The following is a 12,846-nucleotide window of genomic DNA, read 5'->3' on the forward strand; positions in this document are numbered from 1 at the left end:
GTATCAAAAGTATTGAGGTACAGTTAGGTACTAATCATGCTGGCTGAGAATTTTTTTTTTTGAATATACAAACAAAGAGGATTGAGATTCATATTTATTTTTATTGTTTTATTTATCCAATTTTTATGCTGCTCATCTCACCACGCAAGGTGACACAAAGTACATCACTCCAAAGCATCAGTGTTTAAACTCAGAGACCATAACTACTAATAATGCAGTGAGGAATTAGCAATACCGGCTAACACTACTGGTTTGTGTTCTATCTGGGTTTTAAAAGATCATGCATTCAAGAAAGTACCTAATTGCATTTGATCCGTGTCTTTGATTTGATTTGATTTGATTTGTACTGTGAATATCCAATACATCTCAGGATACTATTGCAGAGAACAAGCAAAAAATATTTCTTTTGTTCTAACAGTTGCAAAACTTAATTGTATATGTATTTTCAGTGCTTTTCATGATTCATAGAAAAGTCTTCAGGGGATTTTTATGTTATTTTATCTACTCTTTTATTCTTGTTCAGATTTTTTAATCATTTATGTCAATAATTAAATTGTTATGGTATAATTGTATCATAAGAAATTATTACCCACTTTAAAATCCTTTATTTTTAATAAAGAATAATTTTTATTCAAATGCAATAGCCATTACTACATGAAGAAAAATAATTCAATACTCATTGATATGCTTTGTTCCTTTACAAGGTAGTAAAAAATAAGAAAATAAGGTAACATACATTATCTTCTTCCTGCAGGTGAGAAGAGCAGATGGTGTGCAGATATATTTGAAAACCAAGCAGAAAATTCTGAAGAAGATTGCTCAGTGTGATATGGTAAGCATGCACACATTTCCCTTCTTTTAATAACAATTGTATCTACCAAGAAAATGTCATTATCTTCTAATAATGATGAGCAAATTAGAAGTGAAAAAAAACTCTTTATAAGAATTTTACTCTAATTCAACATACATAATCTGTGACTTTGCTATCATTCTGTACCTACACAAAGACATAATGTGAGAGTCATGGGGGTGGATATGTAATTTTCTCTTGAGAGGGCAGGGCACACACTTTGTATGGCTCCAGTTATATTTTACAGCCTCTGAAGCCTCATAAGATCTCATGACCAAGATTTAGAAGCAAAACAACTCTTTGCAGTGATATTTTTTCTCGTTCATAGCATGGAACACTAATCTCTGCATCTCTGCTAGGCTATTACCATTGGTTCCTCTTTTCTAAAGAACCTCAACAAATGTCTAAAATCAACTGAAAAATCCAACCCAATAACCTATGACCTTTGCAAGCCATCTTATTTTTTTTTAAGTAAAAGAAATGGAAGAATGAGTATGATATATGAATGTCCACATGCTCTTGTTGCATTCTTACATAAATGGTGCTATTAACACTGACCTACGGGTCTGTCTGAAAGAGAGTTCAGGTAGTAGATTATTATTTGAACAGCAGCAGCTGGTAACACAGAGTTGAAAAGATTGATGGTTTGCAAGACCTGTTTATACTTAATTGAAGATTCAAATTCTTGCACTTCTTTCAGTTCCCATGCACTGTAATGGTTGGAAATTAATCTTCTTTGGGAAGGACAGACTGCTTGTCTATTGCTTTGTTAATGATTTAATCTGGTATTGGTCTTTTTTCTTGTGAACATGAAAAATTGGCTCCTCTACATACCATAATCAATTATACTGAACACCACCAACAGGTCTAAAAGAACTAGGAAGGGTATCTCTAGTATCTTTATACATATCTTTTTTTAAAAAATCCCTTTGAACTAATTATTTAGAATTCCCCCAAGAACATTTGCAGGATTGAACAAACTGAAGTTTGTTCTTATTCTTCAAATTTAAGCCTGTGACTCTGATACACATTCTACATTTTCTTTAGTCTGGAGGTATTTGGATTTATAAATTAGTGGCTGAAACACCAGGACTCTTTGGTGCTCTAACTCTTTTATTAACTATCCTTTTTTCCCTTCACTTCCAATATAAACTTAAAAATAGCTGCACTGTCAATTAGCAACGGAACTTGTATATCATGTTGTAATATGAAAGACCCTCTTCTTCAAACGTTTGGGTTTAATTCTACATTCTGACCAGGAAGAAGATGAAGATATCACGTGACTGGGTATCAGCATTAAAAAGAGTTTTGTAACTGACTCAAAATTATTTATTGAATACAAAATCTAGTAATTTAGCACTGTTATAAATGTGGTTGAAATCAGTGATGGGATTCAGCCAGTTGGCACCTATTCGGGAGAACCAGTTGTTAACTTTCTAAGCATTTCAGAGAACTGGTTGTTGGAAGAAATCTTACTTTGTTTTTTTCCCACTTTACAGGGCTAATCCTGTAAGGAATGCAGGAAGGAAATATTCTGGTGTTTTTTCTAGCATAATCCTTAATGTCCTGCTTACAGAAACTGCCTCTCTGGTTAACCCTTATTACATTGTAATAGCTAAGGCGAAGCGCCCATGGAGGTGAGTGATGTTGAGTTGGACATGTCCACCCAGTCACATGACCACCGAGCCACACCCACCCAGATGGTCATTAGGACAGAGAATCAGTTGTTAAATTATTTGAATCCCACCACTGGTTGAAATAAATTTTGTAGTTAAACAACTGTGCAAGTGGTAATGGGCTGAATATTCATTTTTCTAACATTAACTTGTAAATTTCAGTTTATAAATATATGTTGCCAGAAAAAGTATTCCCAAATTTTTAAGTGCTCAAACTTGTAAGTTTGAGGCTGAGAGATAACATTGTGTTTAATGCTACAGATGAATTCATAAGTAAGACAACAGGTTTTTAATTGCTCACCTTGTATACTACTATTCTATTACATCATTTGGTTAAAACTTATAATACTATTTTAAATGAATGTAAAATGTAGAATTATGGAAATAATTCTGGAGCTATTTGGAATTATAAATTAGCATACCTTTTACTTGACAAGGAGTTGAAAAAGTAATATACAAATTTGTCTTTATGCAGTCTGAATCTTATACAAATATGAAGGCTGTTTATTGAATTAATATCCAATGGAAGGGTTTACTAAGCGTAGCTATTTTTCAATTTTCTGATATGCAGAATTGAGTAATAGAACTTTATTCTGTATCTTAAAATTTGTTGTAACATTTACTGTGTGTGCAGTTAGCATGGGTCCCTCAGGCACATTATTAGGTCAGCATTTTCAAAGCCTGAATGTAGTAAATTAGGAATCACATTTTATGTACAAGTAAATTCCAATTTCAAAATTATGAGTTTGCTATATCAACAAATATTTCATTTATTGCAGCAAAGGGAAAATAGATTGCCCAGTGCAATATTTATTTTGACGCATGGCCAACTGATGTTACTCTTGCATAAATGGCTTTCTTTCCTATTAACTCTTCAATGCTTTTCAGTTAAAAAAATCATGTCTAGGAAATTGCTCAAACACAAGCAAAATTTCATGTTTTATTTTTGTCTTCCATGATGAGGAATTGCCTTAGATATTGTTAGACTTAAAGTTTGAATCCTTTCTTCCTTACTTTTTGAAGATATACTTCTGCACAGCACTAAACTAAATATTAGATAGAAATCTTCCAAATTTGCCTATCTTTGATATAAACATTATTCAAGTATATGTGCCACATTCCACTTTATGCTATTTATTTTCTAGATGCATCTTTTAATTGTGCTACATTGAATCACAAGTTGTGAGATGATAATCAGTGTCTTCTATAGATCCAGAGTTTAGTGACCTTACTTGCTACTTTGCTGTAAACAATGAACTGATATGTGATAAACTAGATTCAAATCTAGGATCACATAGTTTTGCTTCAATCCTAATTAGAAATAAAATTTATTTATTTTATTTTATTTTTCAAGATTTATAGACCGCCCCCTCTCCCTGAAGGGACTCGGGGCGGTGTACAGGCATCTCATTAAAAACCAGATACAAAAGATAAATACCCTTAAATACCCTTAAAAGCGAATTAAACCTAAATTCAGCTGTACAGAATAATAAAAGTTAAAATCAGCTAAAAAGCGTACCCCTAAATATTTAAAAATGCAGACTTGAGGGACTAAAATTGGGATTAGACCAGGCTGAAATCCATTTTTTTCTCCTTGTGTGATATTTTAAATTGTGGGAACAAAAATTTATGCTTTGCCTATTTCCCAGCAATGAGTTTAGAACTGGGAGGAAGAAAAGATTATCTTTGGCTTATGCTGCATATTATATGTATAATAAAATCAGAGGGGCCGGAAACATTTCCCCTTCAATGAGAAAGACTAGGCAGAAGGTTTAAGATCAATATTTCTTGAGTCAAGCTTAATGACATCTTAGTTTGCAGTGCCACCTCCTATTTCAGGAGTATTCTTCACTACCACTGTCTCCAACCTCAATTTGTAAGAGAATTAAGTCTCCCACTGTTTATGTTGCCTTTCTGGTAATTAAAAGGCAAAAATGAGGGGCGGGGGAATAAATATTTTATTTTATTTGCTGGCTGTAGAATTTAGTGATTAGGTAATTTGGCCTTTCTTTGATAGACCAATTTTAGATAATCAGATTCACACTTTACTACAAAATCATAAAATACAAAATACAGAAATCCCTGTTTAACATTAAACGTTCAATTGTGGATAGATGTTAAAAAACATAAATATAATTTGATAAAAAGGCAGATATGTAAGGATGACAGTATAATGCTCCAAATAAAGTACTGTACAAAATAGTCATCAATTAATATGAATTTTATATCCCTAACATCACAATAGAGACACAAAATCTTACAAATATTTATGGCTGAATGTTTAATGTTCAAGGCTGAACATTAAAAATCCAGCTCCTAATTTATACAAAGATGAACAATAAATAGCGCAAACACAATGAGGAGAAATAAAAATTTTAATGGAAATTGTCCATTGAACTTGCTACCTTTTTCTACAGAAAGTATTTTTTAGCAGACAATGCTTTTGCTTTTTAATTTATCTGTATTTGCCGACATACTTCTGGAATTGTGTGGAAGACTGTTTGGGGGAGGGGGGACTATTTTTCCAACCTGGCAACTTCTGCCTTGCCTTAAGCAATTTAGGTCCTAAAGAGAACGAATATGAGCAGAATTGTTTCCTCTACAGGGCAGGCAGCATCTCTTTCACAGGAAGAATATGAAATATGCTATTTGCCTAACACAGAATAGGGAACTATGGCCCTTTTACGATCTGTGAACTTCACCTCCCAGAATTCCTGAGCCAGCGTGGCTGCCTGGAAATTCTGGGAGATGTCTGAATTCTGCTAGCTGGAAAGGGAACATTTCAGAACAGGAACATACTGCAAAAGGGGTATACAAGGTAACATTCTCACCAAGCATTGGTTTGTTCATATAGCCATGTTAAGAATGTACCAACATTCCTCCTCCAATAGCTACTTTAGGCGAAAGTGAAAAAGATATATCCTGAACATTGCAGATAGGCCCTTCAAACCTCAAAGTTGGATTAATTGATAGCCACTTAAACATATAAACACCACTGAAAATTTTCCCATGAACTCTGTATGATTTCCCATTGTAAACTGATGGTTTTGGTAAACTTCAAGATATTATAAATCTGTACGCCAAACATTACTATGATTCAGTGACGTGCAGTGAGGTTTATGGCTGATGAGGCACTGACACAGTGGTGGGTTTCAATTTTTTTTAGACTTGTGGACTTCAACTCCCAGAATTCCACAGCCAGGCATTTATTTTTCTCCTTTGCGAAAGAAATTTCCTTCTTTCTTTCTTTTTCTTTTTTTTCTCCCTTCCCCTCCTTCCTCCCTCTCTCCCTCCCCTCTCTCTCAAATACACACACACACACACACACACACACACACACACACACACAGAAGTTGGATTGGACTATCTCTCCTACCCCCTTCCCTCTCACTCACTCACTCTCTCTCAAACACACACACACACACAAGGTTGGATTGGAGGGAAGAGCACCAGCGAGGAGACGGCAGGAAGCCAGTCAAAGAGCCATATGGAGCACATACACTTTCCCCCAGCCCCGGAAGGATCCAGCCCAGCTTCACTGATTACAGGTTTGAAAAGGCAACATGGCTCTGCCTGCAATCAAACTACACTTGGGGAGGGAGAGCAGCACAAGTGAGCCGGAGTCCTTCCTTCCAGCCTTTGCCCAAAGCCCCGCACCAGGAGGATGAAGTTTGAATTCCTCCCCCTCCCTCCGACCCACACGTACCTTTTCCAGCTGTTTCAGAGAGGATTTCAACTCTGCTCTTGCCTTGGTTCCTCTGAAGAAGCCCCGCCCCAAACAAGCGCCTTCTACTATGAGGCAGGAGAACTGCGTGTCTCACCTATGTCAGAAATTTTTAGGCTTTTAACCCTTGCTTAACTCTGCTCGAGTGATCATAAAACACCTAAAGTCAGACTAGATGAGGCATGCAGTTCTCCTGCCTCATAGTAGAGGGTGCTTTTTAGAGGCTTTTTTAAACAGTTAAGCAGAGTCATCCACGGTGAGGCAGCAACTAGCTCAGTCTGACCTCAGCTCTCGCCTTTTTCCTTTTACATTTTCTTTTCTTTTCATGATGACAGTGGTGAGGCTGTGCCTCACCTGCCTCACCTGACTGCTCATTGCTGCTATGATTCATTATCATTCTGGCAAGTTAATTTTGCCATGCTAGCGCACGCTAGAATGCTTCTGCACCATAATAATAGCGACATGGTGCAAAACAAAACAGTTGGATGGTAAAAGTTATGCGCTTCCAGTATGCAGAAATAAAATCCTTCCTTATCCAATCCTAGGCGCAGAGATAAAAAGCAGGTGACACAGTGGCTTAGTAACATGTTAAAACTTAACAGTTTGGGCTGTTTAATTTTCTTCTTGTGTTTTGCTTTCAATTTAAGTGTCAAATATTGCTGTAATGGTTTGTGTAGTCATTGGCACATTGTTGTGTTTGCATAACTGTTCTAGATTGGAAGCAGCAAAAGAATAAATGCTGGAGAAATATAAATTGTCTCTTGATCACAAATGAGATTAAAGAGCTTGCTTTTTTCTCTCTCTCTTACCTATTCACTGTTGCGCTATAAAATAAGCCACTTAAATAATATAACAGCACAAAACCAAAATGAACCAGGGAATGTAAAATTCGTTCTCTCTGCTTAGTAGTCTCATGGCTAATAATAACACTAATGAATCGCAGTAGTGTAAGGAAATATGGTTGTGGTATTCGAAATTATAGCAAGGTTTACAATGAAATATAGTACTGTCCAAATGAAGATTCTAAATATTTAATGAATTGTGGGTAAGGTTCAATGTACATAGTCGCACTATCAGTGATTCTGGTTTGTAAACCTTTTTTTGTTTATTAAAAGATAAAAATATGGCTTTGTTTTTAAGAGAAAAAATGCATTTTCTTGTTAGTATCTAGTTACAATTTGAGCTAAATCTCTGTAAATATAGATTAACTGTCAGGTGTAATAAAAGAGAGAGGCAACCTTTTGTAAAATTGATGAGATTGCAGAGTAAGAAGGGTTTTCTTCTAAATTTGAAGTGTGGTTGCATATGTCATTTTTTTAAACAAGAATTTGAGAAGTTTTCAGGTTTCAGAGTACGCTAATCACAGCACATAGGGAATGATTTCAAAGTATAAAGCTTTAGTGAAAAGAAATTGACAGCTTCCTTATAATTGAGTGAGGTGCACAATTCAACTCTGACGCTTTCTTATCAACAAGTGCCACATGGTTGAGGTAAGAGTGGTATATAGAATATAATGAATTGAATGTTGATTAAGTGAGTTATAATTTTACTGTCCTTTATGAAGAACTGTAGTTAAGACTCCAAAAAGAACCTGAGCTATTCAAGGTATTTCATTTTTTACAACATAAGGAAATGCTGCATTTTTATAAGGGAAAATATCTTCATTACCTCCATACACAAAAGCCCAGTTTTGTTAATTCCTTCAGCTTTCCTGCCTGCTAATTGACTCCTAGATGATGACATTTTATCTACATTGCTCCATTGTTCCCAGATTACAAAAATTTAATGCCAGTTACTTGTTTAAGGAGTCTGAGTTTGCAATTCATGACAACAATGACAAGAGTGGTAACTGAAGAGCTTTCTGTTTTTAAAAAGCCTTTGTTGTTTTCAAATTAAATATGTCTGAAATCTGTGCACCTGAGTATTTTAGACTGTTGCCTTTTTTGGAATAGTAGCACATTATTTTACCTCATTTTGTCTGGAGGAAGTAGTCTCCTCTGCTCTCATTGTATTAACATGGTAAAACATTATAGTCATTATTTAAAAATCAACTACTCTTAAATTCTAATCAGGCAGCCTGAATGCAATTTATGTTTTGGAGATAGCCTTGGTTTCTAACGTTCAACTTTTAATATCTGTGTAATTGATTTAGACTACTAAAAGAGCTAACATGAATCCTTCATTTAATGCATCTGGATTTAATAAACTTTTGATGTGGTAGGCAAAATTGGAGTCAGAGTAACAGACAAAATCTGTTGTATCTACCTTACTTAAGCTGATTTGCATAAATTGTGATTTGTGACTATTTACATCATTTAAGTCATTGTATATTTAGATATTCTGGATAATGGACACAGTTTCACTGTTATTTCAGTGGAAATTTGTGAATTTATCTGAATCAGGTAAATAGAAAATTTACAGCCTTTTTCAATTGGGTTATATGGTTGGAAAAGAAAACCCTATTGATCTTGTACTTTTGTTCACCATGTATAATGCTAGTACTCAACATACTAGGAATGTTTATGCTTTGTAAATTTTTATATTTTTCTGTTATAAACGTTGTAAAATAGGAATTGTGTAGTTTAGAAATGAACTGTGCTGTGAAGTTTTTACATATTTTGCAATTTTCTCTGAGACCTTGAAAATTATTTCAAAGGTTGTGAGTGTTTGTTAGATTAATAGACTTAGAGGGAAAAAGAACATCTCACCAGTTCTAAATAGCTTCAGCAGCTGCAGACTACTTTTAGGCCCTACCCCAGCTTTTATTTTGAATGCTTTTAAGACTTGCAATTTGTTCTAATAACCTTCTCTCAAACAAGCTTGCCCATAGGATAACAATCTAATTACAAAATCTTTTCTGGTGCTTTCAGAGGTCAGGGAGGTGATTGGGCCATGAAGGCACCTTTTCTATTTATGTTGCTGGTCTTTGCAGTCCTTTTTCTGGCATTCACAGATGCCATTTTACTGCCAAATCTTCTGAGTTTCCAGGGCCTTTGAAAATTTTGCTGTTTTGTTGCTCTGCTATTTTTTTATTGTTTTAATTGTTATAGTTTTTAAATGGTTTGAGGATTTCACTTTAAAAATCTGTGTTATAATATTAATTAGAAGAACCATTCCTTGCCTTTCAACTACATCCAAGGGAATATATATATATATTCCTTTTGGACATAATGTGAACAGCAATGCTTAACATTTCAAACACCATTATTGTCACTTGGGGATCCTGGTAATATGCTATGCTGTATGTTAGTTAAGAACTCTTTTTCAGTTTGGCTTGGTTTAAAGTGAATTTACTATTTCAAATAGTTCTTGGTGGGATTTTCAATCTGTTGTAGATGGACATGGTTTTTGAAACAGAGGCATTAGCAGGAGTTTTGAACATGTATTCTTCTCTCATGAAGGCATGGTTCTAACTCAGTCTAAAATTTGCCAGTGAGGAGGAATTAAAAGATGAAAAGTGCTGTGCTTTGTAGTTATTTAGAATTTAAGGTGATTGTATTGCCTTCATTGAATTGCAGAAAATTTAAATAGTAATCTCTCAAACATTTATTTAAAATAAAATAATTTGATTTTTTTCCTTGATACGTCACTTGCTTGTACTAGGGCTTATCATCTGTTCCTATTCTTAGTCCAGATATGGTGTCTAAAGTAGGCGTTAACATAAATCAGAAATTGTGCTGTGGGTTCTATAGGTAGTCCTCAATTTATAACAGTTCATTTAGTGATTGTTCAAAATTACAATGGCACCAAAAAGTGACATGACAATTTTTCACACTTATGACCATAATAGCATTTCCATGGTCACGTGGTCAAGATCCAGATGCTTAGCAATTGACTCAGACTTATGATGGTTCCTATGTCCCAAGGTCATGTGATTTCCTTTTGAGACCTCCTGACAAGCAAATTCAATGTGGAAGCCAGATTCATTTAACAACTGTGTTACTAACTTAACAACTGCAATGATTCACTTAATAACCATGGCACAAAAGATAGTAAAATGGGGCAAAATTAACTTAATAATTGTCCCACTTAACTGAAATTTTTGGGCTCCATTGTAGTCGTAGGTTGAGGACTACCCATACTATGTGATTTACCGTGTTTCCCCGAAAATAAGACATGGTCTTGTTTTCTTTTGACCCTCCCAAATGTTGCTTGGGCCTTATTGGGGGGGGGGGGCTTATTGGTTTGGGGTTGCCAGGTGGCTGCTCTCTTGCGAGCAGGTGCCCGAAGAGCCGGGCACAGCCTCAGGGGCAAATGGCTGTGTTGCGCTGTCGCAGCAGCGCAACAAAGCCGCCATGAGGCGACCATGCTCATGAGCAGCCACCCGGCAACCCCCCTTTCTAGCCGGGCAGAGCACCACTCACCGACCCAGTAATATCCCAAAGGTGCTAAGCGGCGTGGCGCTCTGCCCGGCTGGAAAGGGAGGTTGTGCGAGCGCCTGTTTCGCCCCAGCTCATGTGCCTCCCAGCCTCACCATGCCGTGTGCCAGCTCTCCCTGCAGGGCCAGGGTACCGCTGCTGCCGCCATCATGCTCCGAGCTTAACCGGCTTCCAAACTCCGGAGATCCACTGCCAAGTCTTGCAGCAGCGGCCACTCTGGGACTACACTCTATGGTTGTGGGCTGGCTGTTGGAAGACTCTGGTGGCCATAGAGTGTAGTCCCAGAGCAGCCGCTGCCAGAAGACTCGGCAGTGGATCTCCGGAGTTTGGAAGCCGGCTATGCTCAGAGCATGGCGGTGACAGCGGGGCTGCGGCAGCGGCAGGAGGGCCACAGCGGCGGTGGCAGCAGGGCCACAGTGGCGGCGGCAGCGGCCTGGCCCTGCAGGGAGAGCTGGGCCAGGGCATGGTGAGGCTGGGAGGCACGTGAGCTGGGGGTAGAACAAGTGCTTGTGAGCAGCTGCCTGGCAACCCCCCGCTCCAGCTGGGCACAGCGCCACCCATCAACCTAGCGGTATCCCAAAGGCATCAAGCAATGTGAGCGCCTTTGCCCCCTTCCCCCCCAACTCCTGCTGTTTTGCGCCTTCGGGATATCGCTAGGTCGGTGAGTGGCGCTCTGCCTGGCTGCAGGGGGGGTTGTCCAGAAGGCTTATTATTGGGCGAGGGCATATATTTTTGCCCACAGGAAAAAATTGGCATGGCCTTATTATCAGGACATGTCATAATTTCAGGGAAACAGGTAGTATAGAATCATATTTGAGTTTTACTGAAATAAATCTTTGCAGGTTGCTGTTTCATGTACTGCTGGGGACAAGCAGGCTAGCTGTGTATCAAAAAATAAATAAAGAATCTTGCAATAGTATCTCTCTTCCCCCCTCCCCTTATTTTTTTTTCTTCTTCTTTGGATAAAATTGTATTTGTTCATTTGGGTATGTAATATATTAGACTCTTATAGGAAATTTCTCATTGCTTTCCTTTCTGGCTGCAGCCATCTGAGTCCTCAAAATCTTTGTTGGAATTTTAATGTGGGATGTGGCACAGAGGCTGCTATGGAAAGAAAGGGACCAGAAAATTTTCTATTGAATTCCTCACCTTAATGTTCCCTGGGAATTCAAATCAAGTTCAGCTTCCATGTTGTGTTCCACTCTTACCACATTGTACTCCCACTGAGGCAGGGAGCTTTATTTATTGTCTCTTTTAAATTATACCTTTTTGCCAGCAGCTAATATGGGGGGGACGGACGGGGACGGGGACGGAACAATAAGAGAAAATGAATTTTTAAACAGAATTGAGACCCCAGAAGTTCTTTCTTGGTTTTCAAGCTCTAGTCTCTATCTTTTCTCCACCTACAAATATTCATGTGTGTTACAGATAGATGTAATTAATGGTTACTCTTTTTAAAATATATATTTAAAAGCAAATGGGTCTACATAATATAGGAGATGTTGTTTCTTATATATTGTCTAGGTGTAGGAAAAAGATTTGATTCTAAGCAAGCTACTCATATGAAGGAGAAGGACAGGCACCTCCATTTTACTTTTTTTCATCAACAACCTTTTTGCCTTTCATGAATTGGGGGGGTCATTGTTGAAACTTGGAGACTTTTCCATCAGTGTAGACTAGCCAATGATTTTGAGTCTTCGTTTTTCTTGAGCAGTAAATCATGTAGAAATCCTACAAGACCAATTCATTTTTTCCCCTTCAACTCATGATGACAAGAAGACTTAAGAGACTGGAGCTGACATCCATTTTTTTTTCGCCACATTATTTTCCTGCATTCTGTTTCTCCCCAGATTGTTGCAACAAGTGAACGTCCTGTTCAGTGGATTCATATTCCAGTCCTGTGAATTTCAGTAAAACTGTATCACTATTGTGAATGGCTTCTTTGGTTTTTGGGGCATACTAAATACATTTCAAATATTTACAAGTTTTAATATGCACATTTAGTGGTTTCAAGATTCCTTTATATACATGATATAATAAACCTACCTAGGATATGATATACTATGTATACTCACAGTTGACTAAATGACTAAATGAGTGCTTTTTAATGGTTCTGCCTCAGCTTGGAGGGACGTATTAATTGGATAACTGTTTTGTGGTGATGCAATGGTTAGAATGCAGGTTCTACCCATCGGAGCGGGGAGACAGCGAATGTTG

General features: G+C 37.2%; 1 protein-coding gene across 11 annotated transcripts in view; it reads left to right on the plus strand.

The window, feature by feature from the left end:
- The window catches only part of ATXN1 (ataxin 1), a 239,744-nt gene that overhangs the window by 141,093 nt on the left and 85,805 nt on the right, over window positions 1-12,846 (plus strand). For all 11 annotated transcript variants that reach the window (XM_081950928.1, XM_081950925.1, XM_081950931.1 and 8 more), the window contains one exon: window positions 755-832. The gene's annotated coding sequence lies outside the window, so the exon portion shown is untranslated. The remainder of the gene's footprint in view (window positions 1-754; window positions 833-12,846) is intronic.

The sequence above is a fragment of the Natrix helvetica genome, assembly GCF_964273705.1.
Source record: "Natrix helvetica genome assembly, chromosome: 4".
NCBI lineage: Eukaryota > Metazoa > Chordata > Lepidosauria > Squamata > Natricidae > Natrix > Natrix helvetica.